Raw genomic sequence first — 17,767 nt, 5'->3', positions numbered from 1 at the left:
CTATATCTTTAAGAAGATTTCCAGTAGCAACCCGCTAAACTGATCCCACAATCTTAGAATGGGTCCCCCACTCTTGAAAAACGCTACACTTAGATATAGCGACTCACTAGCTGCTTCTCTGAAACCAGGACAAAACTCTTCCACATTTTGTAACCATGAGAATCTGACCAAGTAGTTGAGCTTCACAGAAGAAAAGTCTTTAACCTTTAAAATATGTATAAGGCACCATAACACATATCACCTATAATCGATCCTTAGAAGGGATACTCAATTAGGGCCAACGTCCAGAATGGAATTAGGCACTTACCTACCGCAGTGCAGGAGTTATAAAGTGGAACCGCGGACAGACTAAAATCTCAGGTGATTTATGGTGTACCCTATAAAAAAAGTGGCTAACGGCGGGCGGTTGTGTTGTATGTTGTACCAACAGAGCAGACCTTACTACTGCAGAAGTAGGCGGCTGAGACTGCAAACCCCTGGGGGCAGGGCCCTGCCTTTGCACGTCCCGTTCAATTCCAGGGGCTTGGTGTTGCATCAAGGAAATCATCAAGTTCCCGTAGGGTCAGGACTAGGGTCCAATTCCCAATCCAGGAGACGGGAGGTGTGACTGTCAAAGCAGTGCCCGAGCCCGCTGGACTCGAGCCCACCACGTCCCCAGCCCCGGGAGCGCATTCCTCCTCGGCCCCCGCCCTCTAGCACAGCCGCGCAGTTGGGCCACGAGATGCGGCGCAACCTGCCCGCACTCTCCAGCCGAACCCACCCCGCCCCGCCCCGCTCCGGGCGCGGGCCCCGGAGTCCGGGCACCTGCGGGCGCTTCCTCCCCGCGGGCAGCTCGGTTCTGCTGCGTTTGCAGAGCTCAACCCTTGCGAGGGTTTCCCCAGCCCGGCTTCCCGGCTCCCTCCAGAAGCGAGGAGCGATCGGGCTGGCGGCGCCGCGGGCGCCGCGCCCGCAGGCCGCGCCTCGCCCCGCCCCGCCCCCGGCCCCGCGAAGACCCTGCGAGGGGCACTTACGGGGCTCGGCTCCTTCGCCGCCGGCGCGTTTCCCCGGGGGTCCATGGTGCTTCCGGACCCGTGAGTCCGGCCGCAGCGCTGCACAGCACCGCCCAGAAAATGGACGCCGGCGGCTCGGCTCTGCCGGCCCGGCCCGCCCCCGGCGCGGGGCAGAGGACGCAGCCCGTCCGGGAGGAGGTCGGCCCGACCCGCAGCCCCGCGGGCCCGGGGCTGGGGTAACTGCGGCGCCAAGGACCAGGCCTCAGGAGGGCGGCGGCGGGACCCGTGAGGGCCCCGTAAGGCCCCATGCCCGACCCAGTGGCCAGCCGGGGCCCCCCACCAAGGAGGCAGCGGCCTCAGCCTCCTCAGGGAGGACACAATTCAGAACCTGCCGAAGGACAACGCAGTTAGGACTCTGGGCCACAGAGCCTGGTGACTGTCAGAACAAGGCCTCGGGCCGCAGAAGGGTCCGTGGGCTCCTGTTCGAGACTATGCACACTGGATTCGCAGAAAGTCGCTGTTTCAATTGCATCAAATTCTCAGGAATAAGGAGTCACCTGTGTTTTTTCCGTGGCCGTCAAGAGAGGCCTAGATAGATTTTTCCCAACGTGGCACCGAAACTATTTCACGCAAAAGACCCAGTCTTCTTCTTTAAATGAAGGGCCCTGGCCGCTGGCATCTTTCTTCCAAGATCCAGGGGCTGCTCATTGAAAAAGTATTCAGAGAGGGCCTGCCACAAGCTGGCCATGTGGAGCTAATGCACGAATAATGGACAGGTGTTTCTTTTTTAAATCGTCCATGTTCCCTGTGTTTTGACAGTAGAGTCTTATTCTTAAGTTTTCTTAAAAAAAAAAAAAAATTCAAGGCCACAGCTTAAAAGGATTAAAAAGTCAATTCTTTACGTTTTCAGCCAGGAATCTACAGTACTTGCAATTCTGCATCCCAGTTCCTGACCATGTTTTAAGAATGTGATCACTTGATGAATAGACTCCAATATTAAATATAAAGCCAACAAAACATTTTAAATAATGAGGGAAAAATATATTGACTCCAGGTCAAATTAAATAATCATGTTATTTAAAAATAAAAGGAAGAGTTTTGAAGGCCGACAGTTTGGGCAACATGCATACACATGTATATTAGCATTTCCCAACCTCCTCAAAGCCAAGCACCCTTTATTCTTCCTCCATACGCCATGTGTTCAGAAAGATCTACTCAACTAAACTGCATTTATTAAGTAATGATTCATCTTCCCACTTAAAAAAAACAAAAACAAAAACCTGCAATGTTTTTGTATATGCAATTACCAATCAGAGCTTTCTCAAAACCTGAGCTAACCTGTTGTTAATAGTGGATTCCAACCTAAAAAATTTGTGGTCTATTAATAATTGCATGTTTGTATGTTTCCACTGAAACTTTTGGAAACTCTGAAAATTACTGAAAGACCTCCAAGAAAACTGAGGCACATGGATTAGGAACCAGGGTTGGGAAGTGCTAGTATGCAGTATTGCTCTCTGTGTTTCCCTGTGACTGGAAGGTGGGAGGTGGTAGGGCAAGGCAATTCCGCTTTGGATTCAGCCTGCCTGGGTTTAAAGCCCAGCTTTGTTGCTTACAAGGCCACTTTAGGCAAGTTAGCTCAACTCCCGTGGCTTCATCTATAAAATGGGACTAATTTTAATATTAGTGCCTACCTTGTAGGGCTTTTTAAGAACTAAATGAGATAATACATATGAAGCATTTGCAAGAGTACCTGGTATTATGTAAGCGCGCTATGATTGCAGGCTGTTGTGGCTGCTGTTAGTACTGGAAGTTAAGTATTCAGAGTTCTAAGTTCCTACCATCCAAACAGTGAGAATCATAGCTACTGTGTGTAAAACAACCTTTACACCCTAGAAATTTTCCATGGGTAATCTGCCAGGATCACATGGTGAGTGACATAAAGGGATTGAAACACAGGTCTGACTCCATATCCACTTTTTTGTATTGTTAACATGTTCCAGGTGGTACCTTGACCAGACTCTGTCAACAGCTTGTTAAGGGTAAAACCGGCTCTGGGTTTCCTAAGAGGCTTAGCAAGTGAATGGGTCTTTACATCCACTTGGGAATTCACAAACAGTGGCATTTCTTTCTTATTAGAGCCAAATGTTTCTCCAGAAGTGGCTAGATTTCCCCAAATTGTTATTAATAACTAAAATATCACAGCAACAGTTTTAAACAACACAGTCTAAAAATTACATAATCAACCCGTTCTTCAAAATTTTCCATCCTTCCTCATAACCAGTCACAGATTCTCTCTCTTAATCATTCTTCTGAGTATGGGGAACTATCTGGAAATTTCCAGGAAGGGCCCAAGTTGTCATAATTATTTTCTTTTCTGTAAAAGTTTATCATTTTCAAGACCACTAAACATGATGTGTTTCCTCTATCTTTATAATACTTCTCATTTCAATACACTTGCAAAAAAAAAAAAAAAAAAGCAAGACTTTCAAGATTATCTCCTCTCTTAAATTCTTAAATTTCCACCAGTTCTTCACTATTCCCACAATATGCTTCCTTATCCTTTTCCAGGGGCCTTTTCTAGAAGGCTTTCCTACCTCATTCATTTAATCTCCACACAGGTTTCTGTTATCCTACAACTGCCTGCTTGCACCTTCTGACTAGGACTCTTGGCCAGTTTAACACTTACTAACGTCTTCTCTTTAAGGTTTCAATATCATAATATATTAAAAGACTAAAGTATCTTTTTTAAACCCGCTTGCTGTCTTTGTTTCCTACTATTGGTTAGGAATCTGTTAACTCATTCCAACTCTCATACTAGCAGCACTCTGTTAATTTAATTCGTGGTTTTACTTTTTTTCCTCTTTCCCTCAAGCTGGGTTCTCACCAAATTCTATAACTTGGCCTCCCCTAATTTGGCTGCTTATCTCTTTCCCTTCAAGCACTTTAAGGAAGTCTCTTTCCAAATCATTTTTTCTCATCTCTACTACATTTTTGAAAGGCTACTTGTTGTGTGTGATGTGTGTGTTTGGTAGTAAATCTACCAAAGCCCTTGAAGAGGCAATGTTTAGAATAGGGGTGTCAACTTCCCATGCCCGTGGGAGCCAGGCAGATAAATGTGTGAAACTGCTTATGGGAAGTGGCATGAATTTTGGCCTGCAGGAGAATTCAAGTCCCACCTAAATGGGGTTGGGAGGTGGGGAATGGGGATGGTGGCTACCCAACCCCGACCAATTGTTGCCAGGTGGAAATGCTAGATCTGCAGCACTTCCTAAGGGAGCCTAAATCAGGATTTTTATATAAAATCTATGAAATGTTGACTACTTAAAAAAAAAAAAAGGAATATAAATCTGATCAAGGCTCTAGATGTAACTCCCAAGTTACAGGAAATCTCTGAGATAGAGAAACACACAGAACAGCACCAAGGGAGGTAATCACCAAATTTCAGATAGGAGGAAACTACAGTTTCTTCAACAAAATTTTACAGCAATAGCAAGGAAAAAAGAGAGGAGAGAAACCTATAAATTAAATGAAATTTAATAGTGTCAATTGCACTGTATGGACTTTATTTGGATTTGAGCCTTGAACAAATAAATTGGTTTTTTAAAAGATGACCTCTCATTTTTTGAATGCTATGATGTTTTGATGTTATTAAGGAATTATTGTTTTTGTTGGTGTGGTCTAGTACTGTGGTTATTTTTCTTTTTTAGTAATCCACATTTAAAAAATATATTTTAAAAGTAATCTACATTTCTAAAACTTTTATTTCAAAATATTTCAAACTTATAGAAGTGTTACAAGAACAGTGCAAAAAAAATACAGAAGGAGATTTACATGAAACAAGATTGCCTAGCAGCTGATAATTGTCAAAGAACTAACTGAGGGTTCATTAAACTAGCCTCTACTACATATGTTTAAGATTTTCATAAAGTTTTAAAAGGTTATGTTAATAAAAGTATTTAAAATGACATAAAATGCTTCTGCTAGGATGTTAAGTAGACAAGAAGATACATAGTTTGTCTACAAAATACTATCTCAACAATTAAAAAATGCACCATGCGTAGATAAAAGGCCAAAATGTTCAACACTCCAAATTACCTCATAATAGGGATATACTACTTTTATAATTTGAAAAAAAAAAGGTAATATCATTTTAAAACCAAGAAACAAAAATATTGGCGACTCATTCAACTAAAAACATTGTTAGAAGTGAAACAAACACACAGGTGGACTGAATCTGGCCAATAGGGCCCCAGTTTACAGGTTTCCAATTAGAAAATGGGCCTGCAAAACCCATTTGGTCCCTCGGGCCACATCTGGCCTGATACCTGTTTTTGTGTGGCCTACAAGCTAAGAATAGTTTATACATTTTTTAATTATTGGGAAAAAATCAAAAGGAGAATATAAACATAGCTCGTTTTATTGCACTCCACTTTATTGGGTTTGTAGATACTGCGTCTTTTTTTACAGGTTGAAAGTTTCTGGCAACCCTGAGTCAAGCAAGTCTGACTGGCACCATTTTCCTAATAGCATGTGCTCACTTTGTGTCTCAGTGTCACATTTTAGTAATTCTCACAATATTTCAAACTTTTCCATTATCATTATATGTGTTATAGTGATCTGTGATCAGTGATCTTTGATGGTACTATTGTAATTGCTTTGGGGTGCCATGAACCACGCCCATATAAGATGGCGAACTTTATTGATAAATGTTTATGTTCTGACTGTTCCACTGACTGGCCATTCCCTACCTCTCTTCCTCTCCTTGGGCCTCCATATTTCCTCATCTACAACAATACTGAAATTAGGCCAATTAACCTTACAATGGCCTCTAAGTGTTCAAGTGAAAGGAAGAATTGAGCATTTCTCACTTTAAATCAAAAGCTAGAAATGATTAAGCTTCATGAGGAAGGTATGTCGAAAGTCAAGACAGGCCAAAAGCTAGCCCTCTTGTGCTAAGCATTTAGCCAAGTTGTAAGGAAAAGCTCCTGAAGGAAATTAAAAGGGATACTCCAATGAACACGGAAATGATAAGAAAGCCTTATTGCTTATCTGGAGAAAGAATGAGTGGTCAGGATACAGGATCAAACGAGCCACAACATTCCCTTTAGCCTAAGCCTAATCCAGAGTGAGGCCCTAACTCTCTTCAATTCTAGGAAGACTAGGAGAGGTAAGGAAGCTGCAGAAGAAAAATGTGGAGCAAGCAGAGGTTGGTTCATGAAGTGTGAAAAAGAAGCTGTCTCCATAACATAAAAGTGCAAAGTGAAGTAAGTGCTGATGTGGATGCTACAGCAAGTTATCCAGAAGATCTAGCTAAGACAATTGATGAAGGTGGCTACATTAAACAACAGATTTCCTATGTAGACAAAACAGCCTTCTATTGGAAGGAGATGTCACCTAGGACTTTCATAAATAGAGAGGAGAAATCAATGCCTGGCTTCAAAACTTCAATTAGGGGCTTATGAAGCTGGTGACTTTAAGTTGAAGCCAGTGCTCATTGACCATTATGAAAATCCTAGGACCTTTAAGAATTATGCTGAATCTACTCTGCCTGTACTCTATTAATGGAACAACAATGACTAGACGACGGCAGATCGAGTTTAGTGAATATTTTAAGCCCACTGTTGAGACCTACTGCTCAGAGAAAAGATTTCTTTCAAAATATTACTGCTCATTGACAATATACCTGGTCACCCAAGAACTGTGATGGACATGTACAAGGAGATAAATGTTGTTTTCATGCCTGCTAACACAACATCCATTCTTTAGTCCTGATCAAAGAATAATTTTGACTTTCAAGTCTTATTAAAAATATATTTCATAAGGCTATAACTGCCATAGACAGTGATTGCTCTGATGGATCTGGGCAAAGCAAATTGAAAACCTTTGGGAAAGGATTCACCATTCTAGATGCCATTAAGAACATTCATGATTAATGGAAGGAGGTCAAAATATCAACATTACCAGGAGTTTGGAAGATGTTGGTTCCAACCCTCATGGATGACTTTGAGAGATTCAAGACTTCAGTGGAGGAAGTAACTGCAGATGTGGTGGAAATAGCATAAGAACTAGAAGTGGAGCCTAAAGATGGGACTGAATTTCTGCAATCTTATTATAAAACTTGATCAGATGAGGAGTTGCTTCTTATGGATGAGCAAAGAAACTGGTTTCTTGAGGTGGAATCTATTCCAGGTGAAGACACTGTGAACCTTGTTGAAATGACAACAAAGGATATATGATATTACATAAATTTAGTTGATGAAGCAAGGACAAAGTTTGAGAAGACTGACTCTACTTTAGAAAGAAATTTCTACTGTGGGTAAAATGCTATCAAACAGTGCCACAAACTAAAGAGAAATCTTTTGTGAAAGTCAATAAATGCAGTAAACTTCACTGTTGTTTTATTTTAAGAAATCGCCACCCCAACCTTCAGCAACACAACACTGATTAGTCAGCAGCCTTCAACATCCAGGCAAGACCCTCCATCTGCAGACAGATTATGACCTGCTGAAGGCTCAGACATCAGTAGCATATTTTAGCAACAAATTATTTTTAAACTAAGGTATATACATTTTTAAGGCATAATGGTACTACACACTTAATAGACTACAGTATAATGCAAACACAACTTTTATATGCACTGGGAAACTAAAAAGTTTGTGCACCTTGCTTTATTGCAACATTCGCTTTATTGAAGTAGCCTGGAACCGAACCTGTGACATCTGAGGTATGCCAGTATTTCATGATGTGAAAATTATATGAAATGCAGATTTTAGAGTTTATAAGTGAAGTTTTGAGACACAGTCACATTCATTCATTTCTGTATCTGTGAATGATAGTATATCATTATTACTATACTTAATATTATATATTATTGTATTTTGAATTTCATCAATACAAAATTTATGAAAATTTGCTTTGTCACTTGTTATATAAATACCTATGAAGTATCTTCAGTTTTGTCTTGACCCACTGTTAAACTAAATGTATAGAAGGCCATTGATTTAGACTGGCTCCTGCACTAAGCCCCAAGAGACCAAACCAAAATGGAGTCACTCACGCTAAAGTTCCACATCACCAAACTGAAATGAAGTTGTTTATCCAACTTGAGAAATTAGGAGAGAGATAATAGGCCAATTTTAGCCAGAATGATAAAGCAGTCCCCTCTGCTTTAACCTTTATAAGGAAAATTACCTGCAGTAACCTGATGTTAACCAATCTGCTTTTTGTATTATGTTATTTCCTTGTTCCTGCCTAAGCTACCTTATAAAAACCAATTGTTCTGCCATGCCCAACAGAATACCTTCCTATTTGTTACAGATAGCGTGCTGCCTGATTCACGAATTGCTAATAAAAACCAAGTAGATCTTTAAACTCAACTTGTTGAAAATTTGTTTTTCCATGCCATAAAGCCTAAAGTATTTGCTGTCTGGCTCTTTACAGAAAAAGTTTGTCAGCCTCTGGTTTAGAATTTGGGCTTTCCCTGTGACCTCAAGGCAGCTTTAGTCGAAAGAGCACTGGTCTAGGAGTCATGCATGGTTTCATTCCACCACTTAACTCTCCGAGAGACCTTAAGAAGTTCCATCTTCTCTGGGCCACAATTCCCTCAAAGATAGAGTATAGAGTCTAAAATCAATAAGGCAACAGAAACGTGTAGTTCAGATTCCCATAAGAGCTTAGCAGGAAGTACAGGGATGATGCAGTGCTAAATGCTGGTATGCCAGCCAGGTGTGGTTCTCCTGGAGACCAAGCGATTCAAACAATCAGAATATCCTTTGAGGATGGCTCCACAGGCACTCAGACTAGGGGCTGGATAGGCTGGTGAAGGAAGGAAGAGGAAGGCTCTGGGGGCTCCCAGAGCAAACTAGCATGCCTGCAGTGGGCAACCTGACTTTGGGGAAAATAATTTCTAAAATCTGCAGTGTACAGCAGGTATTTTGGGTAGGTCTTCAGTCTGTGCTTTGTAGATGACCAAAAGCACTTGATCACATAGCATGAATAAAAAGTCTGCTTATTTCATTTAATGTTTAATTCAGATCTAGTACAGTGATGGGGAGGAGGGTGGTAGGGGGTGGTGAGGAGTGGTGGTAAGGGGACCCTCTGGCATCCTCAGCATGTAGAATAGGAGACTTGGGAGAGAAATGGAAAGTTCAGGCTGGGCACGGTGGCTCACGCCTGTAATCCCAGCACTTTGGGAGGCTGAGGCGGGCGGATCACGAGGTCAACAGATTGAGACCATCGTGGCCAACATGGTGAAACCCCGTCTGTACTAAAAAAAATAAATACAAAAATTAGATGGGCATGGTGGTGCATGCCTGTAGTCCCAGCTACTCAGGAGGCTGAGGCAGGAGAATCACTTGAACCCAAGAGGCGGAGGTTGCAGTGACCTGAGATTGTGTCACTGCACTCCAGCCTGGCGACAGAACAAGACTCCGTTTCAAAAAAAAAAAAAGAAAGAAAAGAAAGAAAGAAAAAAAAAAGAAATGGAAAGTTCTTATGACTCTGTAGTAAATAAATCACCTTTAAGGACATCAATCTGTAGGCGCTTCACAATCGCCAACGTGGGGCCATTAAGTAGCAAGGCCAACATTATGAGTGAAGCCAGAGAGTACATCATAGCACCCAGTCTGTATGCCGTAGGCCTGCAACCTGCATTTAAGGTCTCTCCTGAGCCTTCTTTTTCTAGTTGCAACCCCTTCCCACTTTCTCCCTGGTACCTTGTTCCCCCAGCTCCATGGCGCAGCAGAGCGGCATCTCCTTTTATCCCCCTGGCTGCCTCCTGACTGCTTCCTTTGTTCCCTCTTTCTTATCTTCTGCATCCTCACCCTACCCCCATGCTGCCCTCTCTATCTACAGCCAGCTCCCCATTTTGCTTCCCAGATGACCACCCCATTCTCTTCCGCACTGTTCCCCAGTACCCTGAGTACTTCAGAGAATCTTTCCATGGTGTAGTTCCTTCCTTTCCCTGCTCCAGGTTCCTCTCTTCCCTTCCTCAGTTCAAGAAACAAGAGAAAAGGAAAAAAAAAAATGACAAGGGCACTGCCCTTCTGGGATTTAACCACACTCTCAGCTGGTGGCTTTTGTTTTCTGGCTTCACTGGCTTGTAAGGCCCTCAGGGCAGGGACTCTACGTCATGCTCAGCGCTGGGGAAGGTCGGCAGGACTGTTAGGCCTTAATTAGAGCAAGGCCTCAGACAGGGTGGGAGATTTTAGCAAGCAAGAGGAAAAGAAATTTCAAAATATCCATTTGGCAGCAATGACCACAGAGTAAGGAAGAGGATTGTTTTATTGTAGAAAGCATATAATGAAAGCCTCCACTGCTTTTCATGAGCACAGAAAGAATATTTACACTGGCAATTTTCAAACCAAACAGCACCAGAAAACAAACTCCCTCCACAGGCCAAACATAGGGAGTGTTCAGTCTTGAACCCTGAGCAGGAATTGCTGCAGAAGCAAGGAGAACATTAAGGGGGAAAAAATGCAAAATGAGTTATGAGACCAAAAGAGCAATTTTCTGGTCAATGAGACATTTAGGCTAAGGCAGTGGCATGCTGGGATCACCTAACAAAGACAATTGATTTTGCAACTGGTCTCTGATTTACCTGCTGCCCAGAAAGCCTTCTGCAGAACAGCCAGCATGGAGACCCCCCACTGTCAACCAGGGAAGGTGAAAAAGCAAAAACATCTTGCCTACATCACAAATTCAAATTTTTGCATTTGAGGGCTTCTCAACTTAACATCTGCTCATGAATGCAAAAGTGGCAGCCGTTATTGAGGTCACCTGGCAATGCAGGCGGACCAGCTTGAAGAAGGGCAGCCAGACATACGGTGGCTTATTAGGAGCCAAGACATCTCGGGAAGGTGGTGAGGTCAAGACACAAAGTCCAAGTGAAGAACTGTCCTTGTCATCAGCTGAAATGCCCCAAACTGAGGGATGGCCTCTAGCGAACAGTATAAAAGGCCATTAAGAGAACAGCACACCATTTATTTCTTCCTGGAACAGGGAGGATACACAATTGTACTTGTCCATACAATGATCTACCCTTGTGTGGGAACCTGGACTGCAGTTTCATAGGGGGACTATGTCATATTTCATTCTGCTTGGCTTATAGCAGTGTTTGGCACATAGCAGATGCTCAACAAATGCTCAAAGAAGTAAACTGAATTGTTGCAGTCCCCTTCCCCACTAATGGGCAGAGAGACCCTTTACCACCAGCCCCCTTCCCCACTCTACTACAAAGGAACCGAACAAGCTTGTCTTCATGTTGTGGGATGTTTCAGGGCCTCTCAAAACCCAACGAAGTATAACATGCCAGCCAGGCCGCCTCTACTGTGATAAGCAAAGTCAGCTAAGTAATGAATCCATTTTAGAAGGTGCTTCTGAAATGTTTAGAAGGCTCAAAAGAGCCTTATAGTTTCTAACTCGCATAGCAAACTTCTCCCTTTGTTCCCTGACCTTTGTCAACAGAATAACCTGAAAAGCATGAAACAGTTCTGGTTCTTAAGAAGAATTTTTTAAAGAATGACTTGCTCTAATAGAGGAAAAAAAACCTCACTAGTTCTTTAGAAAGCCACCAACAGGCAAAGATGTGTGCAGAGCTGAAGCGTTTTAGCAAAACCTGAAAAAAACTTCACTCTGATGGGAGACATTTTAGGACTAAGACAATCTACTGGCCAGATGAGATGAGATGAGACAAACCCTGCCACCATTTTGCCTTTGAAAAAAATTCAATGACTATCTCAATGTTTTGCCATTGGTTTAAATTCCAGAATTCTTATGAAAAATAAAGCAAGAGGCTTCTCAGAAATTTCTCTACTCTGAGAGGTCTTTCTTCTGTGCATTTCTTGGGTTGACACTGAATCTGTGCCAGAATTTCATCACCACCTAGCACTGCAATGTACTCTACCTTCTGAAGCAGTTTCAGGGTCGTGACGGGGTCAAAGGCAATGACCCCATGAGTATCAGACTCTGGGAGTTTGACTGGCTAAAACCAGTCACAGGGACCTGGGCCATCCTCTTACTGTAGGGGAAGCTTACCTAAGTTAAGCCTCAGCCCTTGAAACTGTCAGACCTGGCTCTGAGATACCAACATTTACACAAAGAAAGGAAAGTTTGAAGGCTGAGCATGAGCACTCCTCTCCTGGTAATGCCCCACGTCAGATCTTCACCTGACTAGATCCTTCTCAGCACACGATCTTCACTTAAATGCTACATCCTCAGAACATTCTGATCAACCATTCTAAAGTGGCTCTCCTCCCTAGAACCACATAACCCTCACTTATTTTATTTTTTTAATTTTGATTTTTTTTTAGAGAAAGAGTCTTGCTTTTTTGCCCAGGCTGGAGTGCAGTAGTATGATTCTAGCTCACTGCAACCTCGAACTCCTGGGCTCAAGCAATACTCCTACCTCAGCCTCTGGCATAGCTAGGACTACAGGTGCACACCAGCCACCGTGTCCAGTTAATTTTTAAAATTTTTTGTGGAGATGGGGTCTTGCTATGTTGCCCAGGCTGGTCTCAAACTCCTGGTCTCAAGCAATCCTCCCGTCTTGGCTTCCCAAAGTGTTGGGGTTACAGGCATGAGCCACTGTGCCTGGCCCACTTTCATTTAAAAATTTTTAATTTTCCTCTGTGCACTTGCCTTGTTTATTTACATCTATATTTTTGCTTATTCCCCTCCCTGCAAGCACCCTCCCGTCCTCTGGAATATGCCTGGCATGTAGTAGGTGCTCAATAAATGTGTTGACTGTTTATTTACCAAGAGAGCTGTTAAGAACAGCATTTCCCTTGGAAAGGAGCTGTTAGAATGAACCACATGGTACCAGGAACTTAAAGACTTAGCATGACCTAGTACTAAAGAGAAAGTGCTAAATCTCTTTCTAGATTCTTCTCACATAACAGTGAAGAGGCTCTAAGTCATAGTCTGATTCCCAGTCCATCTCCGGGGGATCCATGGAAATGGATGAGGTAGATCAATACCACTCTAGTATTACGGCAAGAGATGCAATCTTGGTATTATAGTATTATAAATATTATAGTATTTTATATTATAAATCATTCCAACAGAAAACCACATATTTGCCCATTTTGTTTTGGTGAGAACAGTGCAATTGTTTGCACAGTCTTGCTGTCACACCTGCTCTGGCCTGCCCAGTAAAAATACCGGAGCCAAAAAGTGTAAATGGGTTCAGGATAGCTTTTCAAACAATGAGATGGGGTAAGTGCCATCCTCTACAATCATCAAGAAGCATTTTCAGCTAATCTTGGAAATTCAATAATAATTGTAAATGGGTAAGTTTAGGAAAGCTTTGTGCCTTGTCAAGATTGCTGTGAAATATGAAGGCAAAGTATTAAGGTGAAACACAACGAAGTAATATACAGTAATTATTATTCTATTCACTGGTTTATTTATTAGAATGACGATGGTACGATACACTTCCCAACAATCTTATTTGGCTTTCTAGATCCTCGAATTGGGTTTAAAATTCTTTTAGGCAAGAGTAAGAGCAACATAAGTGAATAATGCCACAAAAAAACGCCATTAAGTATGAAAATCTACAAGATGACGCAACCATGCTTGAGTCACAAACAAAAGAATCGACATTCTATAAAGAAGAAATACACTGTTGAATCTATCAGGCATTCATTTTAATGGTAAAACAATTGCATTGCATCCATCTAATCTTGTAATTAAGATTCAAATAGGTGCAAAATGATTACTTTGTACTGGCCTATCAAAATAGAAGACATTGTAGTTATAAGCTTTCTGACTAGCAGTAGTGTTTTAATTATAAATGCCTGGCTCATTATTTGCTCAAGAGCGAATGACAATTAGCTTGATCCTATTGCAACTGTTAATGCTGTTGGTACTAAAAAAAATAGGCAATATTGAATCAGGTTTCTGATATTTCCCTTCAGTTTACAATCTTCTGATTGATACTATATTCAAAATGTACTTAGTCATTTAAAGTCACAGGCAAGAAGGAAAATGGCTCCCAACAGCCAAAAAAAAAAAAAAAAAAAAAAAAAGGTGTTGCAGGAAGGGTATTTCATGGCAAGCCTGGAGAACAAAATCAGTATGAGATGAATCACGTTCCAAAATAATTGAACCAGAGAAAGACTCCAAGCAAAATATTTTAGTTGGCCACAAAACAACATGACAACAACCACCACCACCCTTCAGCCCATTAGAGAGGTTCAATTCTACGATAGTGCTATGGAATAGAATATTAGTTAAACTGCTAGAATAAAGCAGCCATTTACACAGATGGTTTTGAATCTCAATGTTCTTCACATTGAAGCAAACCTCGGGGAGGTTTCAGGTTTAGCACCATCTTCCTAACACACCTATAGAGATATTTCCACAAAGGTTCAGGGTGCACTTGTCATTGGAGGGGTAGGCTTGGATGTGGGTCCTTTTCTACCGACAGCACTGAGGTTACCAACGGAGGGATCAGGGAAGGCAAGAGTACAAGCATTTTCTGATTCTCAGAATTTCTGAAATACCTTTTGTTTCAGTGGCGCTGGTGAACTTGTGATAATGAAACTACACCTCTGTACACAAACCTTGACCTGCATTCTGGAGCATACTGCAAAGAAAACCTTAATTTTGAAAGTACTGAGCACAAAGGAGGGAGAGAAAAGCTGTCACTGTGCAAGCTTTCTCTATATGTTTAGAAACATGGCTTAATTTTTAAGGCTTGAAGACCGCATTAAAAACCATCTAAAACCAGTTCAGATTCTATATGAGAGGAAAAAGAACTGTAAATTTTTCATTAAACATTTGTTTCCTTTTTAAAGACATTCTTTTGCATATCTGTTATTGCATGTTTAAATACGATTTGGTTACCAAGGAAACAGGTTCTGGCCCAGTGTTAAATTTGAAACTAAAATATATTTGAGAAGTTAAGCTCAAAAGAAAGAGCTCATGAAATTATTTTGAAAAGTGCCAGAACCACAGCTATATGGTCTGCAATGAACCATTCTAGGGGCTCGGTTTCATTTAGTGAAGCTCTATTTCTTTTAAGAGGGCCATCTATATTTAATATTTCCCTCTTTAAAAATTGTAACTCCTCATCCCCCCAAATTATATACATAATATAATGTATTCTTGTATATTACCTAAAATTAATTTTGGAAGCATATCAGTTTTTATTTTCATCTTTCATATAACACGTTTAAAGACCGCTTCTTAAAATTTAAATATTTTTAATGTTTCTTATTAAGCTTGTTTACGCTCTTTGAAATCATCTCCAGAAACCCATTTATTTTTAGTTTCAAGCTGAAATGGAGCTGAATCATCACTCTTTTCAAAAAATTCTTTTGTTGTCTAATGGCACCACACCTATCATATATATGATTTTTAAAAAAAAAAAATCTCCCTTTTATGGCAGAATCATTTACTAAGTTTGTAAAAGCTATACATTTATATACTATCTGAATAGCAGAGGCTGTCCAATTAAAAACCCTCCCCCAAAAGATTACAACTGTCTTTATTTAATTTTTGTTTTTTTAAAAGTCATATTCTAATGCATCTAATGCTCTTGCTGCATGGCTCAAAAAAAACTATAAAAACATGCAAATTTCAACCTACCTGTATGCATCACTTAATGCAGTGCTAGCATGACAAGACACTCAGCCATTTTTATGTAAAGCGATGGAGACCAACTGATTTCTCTGTCTTCTTGCTCACAAGTTTTAGATGCAATTGTCACATACACACAAAAATCATACGCAGAACAGCTTGAATGAACTGTGATCACAGAACTGAATTTATCAACAGGAAAACAGGATTGAAAAAAGAAGTTTCTCATCCAAGGTTTTTCTGAGACTGCAACCAAGGAGGTGGTGTGTTGAATTTTTTTCCCCTTCCTCCTCTGAGAGTTCAAAGCTCGGAGCTGACCACTGCAAAGGCCACTGTCACATTTGCTGAAAATCAAACCACTGATACCAGCATTGAAAATACAAATTTGAGAACCCAAGTTGCTTGCACATGATGGAGTGCATAAGAGTTAAAAATAGAATCCACCTTGCCTCCTACCTGCATAATAAACATGTAAGTTTCAAGTGTTTAATTTGATATTCACATTAATTAACAATACAACATACATTATTTAAAAGACAGCAAATGCACGAAGAAAGGAGAGACACCATCTGGTAGCAGAGTTTTGTTGTTGTTATTTTTGTTTTTAGGGTTTGTGGGGGGTTTTGGTTTTGTTAAAAAAAAAAAGGTAAAATCATATTTTGAATGTGATGAAAAGCAAACATCCAGAAGCAAATGAATTGGAAATGAAAGGTGATGTTGAAATATCTAAGGCTGTAATGAGGCAAAAACAAGTCTTCGCTACCAGATGATATGGCATACAGAGCATTTACATACTCACATCTGAAATACTAGGCAACGTGTAATGAATTCTAGACACAGCATGCACACACAGCACAAGCACGGCTAATCCTGCCTGCCATCTTAGGCTCGCAGAAGCAAGATACGCACTGCATGCAGCACACGAGCACTGGGGAAGGAGAAGGCAAGGGACAGCTCACCTTAAATGCAGTATCTGATTAATGTTGTAAGTGACATTGCATATCAGCCTCAGAGTCTTGGTTCAACTGGGTAGGAGGGAACAAAGAAAAATGTCATCAACTGGTGATGCAAGATGAGCCCAATCACTAAACACTGTTTAGTAAACTCCAAATTCTGCAACCAGACAGAAGGCATTTCATACACTTAAGCAGAGCTGCTCCACAATGAATGTGTCCTTCTGCTTCTGAGAATCAAACAATCCTTTTGCTAAGGAAGAAAATAAGCTGGAAAGAACACTCTCATATTCTCTTCTTGAAGAAAGCTTTCAATACAGTATGTATCTGGTCCGGGATGCATTTTATAGATGTTAATTTTATAGAATTGCTAAGAAAAAACCAAAACTGTTAAGCTCTTGCAAAGTAAAGAATAATTTTGATAAAGGGTATAGCATTTCTAGATTATTTTTCAAAATCCTAAATGGTGCCGGCAGGCTTGTAGAAAAATGCATGATCAGCTGTCTGTATCCGTGCTATAACCTTTAACCACAAGCAGTGTAAATGTATCCTGCTAAATGTATCTGCAGTACAGAGCGGCAGATACCGCCTCAGAATTTTATTAAAATGTGAATGGATTTTTTAAAACTTGGAAGCAGAATAAAATCAGGACAGAAAAATAAATTGATGCTGAATTCCTCTGGCTGTATAGCTGACCATCATGAACGATTAAAGCTATCCTTAGGATACTGACCTAAATAATACTAAGACTTACAGCAGCATACTGTAGGCGTTCAGAACACAGAAAATGCAAAATGATTTATCTTCTCCCTCCCCCTCCAAAAGCTAAATTTTAAAGTAACAAGCCATTAATAGGAATACCAAAAGGCTATAGATAGTACATACTGTAAGAGAAGAAATCGTATTGTGCTGAGATGCAATGTTTCTTTGTTTTACTTTGAGGCTTATTTTAGCTATGCTTGCATGATGACATTGACATCAGGAGGTCAGTGCTGACACTGGGTTGATATCCGTTTCATGAGTAAAATGTTTTCCGAAAATTAAATCTCATCTACTCAAACACCAAATTTCATGTCATCTTCAATACCACCTCCCTACCCCCACTGCTCAAGATTGATGGGATCTAGTTTGGTGGTATGTAATAAATTGGAATCACCTTCTGCAGATAGTCCAATATGTAATGGTGAGGAATTAATTTTTTAAATAAAAAACATTCAAGAATTCTTATGCACCCCCTTTCATTCC

The 17,767-nt window shown here is 40.9% G+C and overlaps 1 protein-coding gene across 33 annotated transcripts in view; it reads right to left on the bottom strand.

Annotated features, from left to right (window-relative positions):
- ZBTB38 (zinc finger and BTB domain containing 38) overlaps positions 1 to 17,767 on the bottom strand; it is an 80,806-nt gene that overhangs the window by 45,634 nt on the left and 17,405 nt on the right. For 8 of the 33 annotated variants that reach the window (XM_055110551.3, XM_055110554.3, XM_008951924.4 and 5 more), the window contains one exon: positions 16,529 to 16,594. The gene's annotated coding sequence lies outside the window, so the exon portion shown is untranslated. Of the gene's footprint in view, positions 1 to 307; positions 925 to 1,010; positions 1,309 to 6,950; positions 7,196 to 15,578; positions 16,497 to 16,528; positions 16,597 to 16,710; positions 17,151 to 17,767 lie in introns of those variants that run through there. The other 25 variants (XM_057301924.2, XM_055110553.3, XM_055110550.2 and 22 more) reach the window with 12 other exon arrangements.

This window comes from Pan paniscus, chromosome 2, assembly GCF_029289425.2.
Source record: "Pan paniscus chromosome 2, NHGRI_mPanPan1-v2.0_pri, whole genome shotgun sequence".
Taxonomy (NCBI): Eukaryota; Metazoa; Chordata; class Mammalia; order Primates; family Hominidae; genus Pan; species Pan paniscus.
The sequence above is the reverse complement of the archived record's forward strand: the minus strand, read 5'-3'. Positions and strand labels throughout refer to the sequence as shown.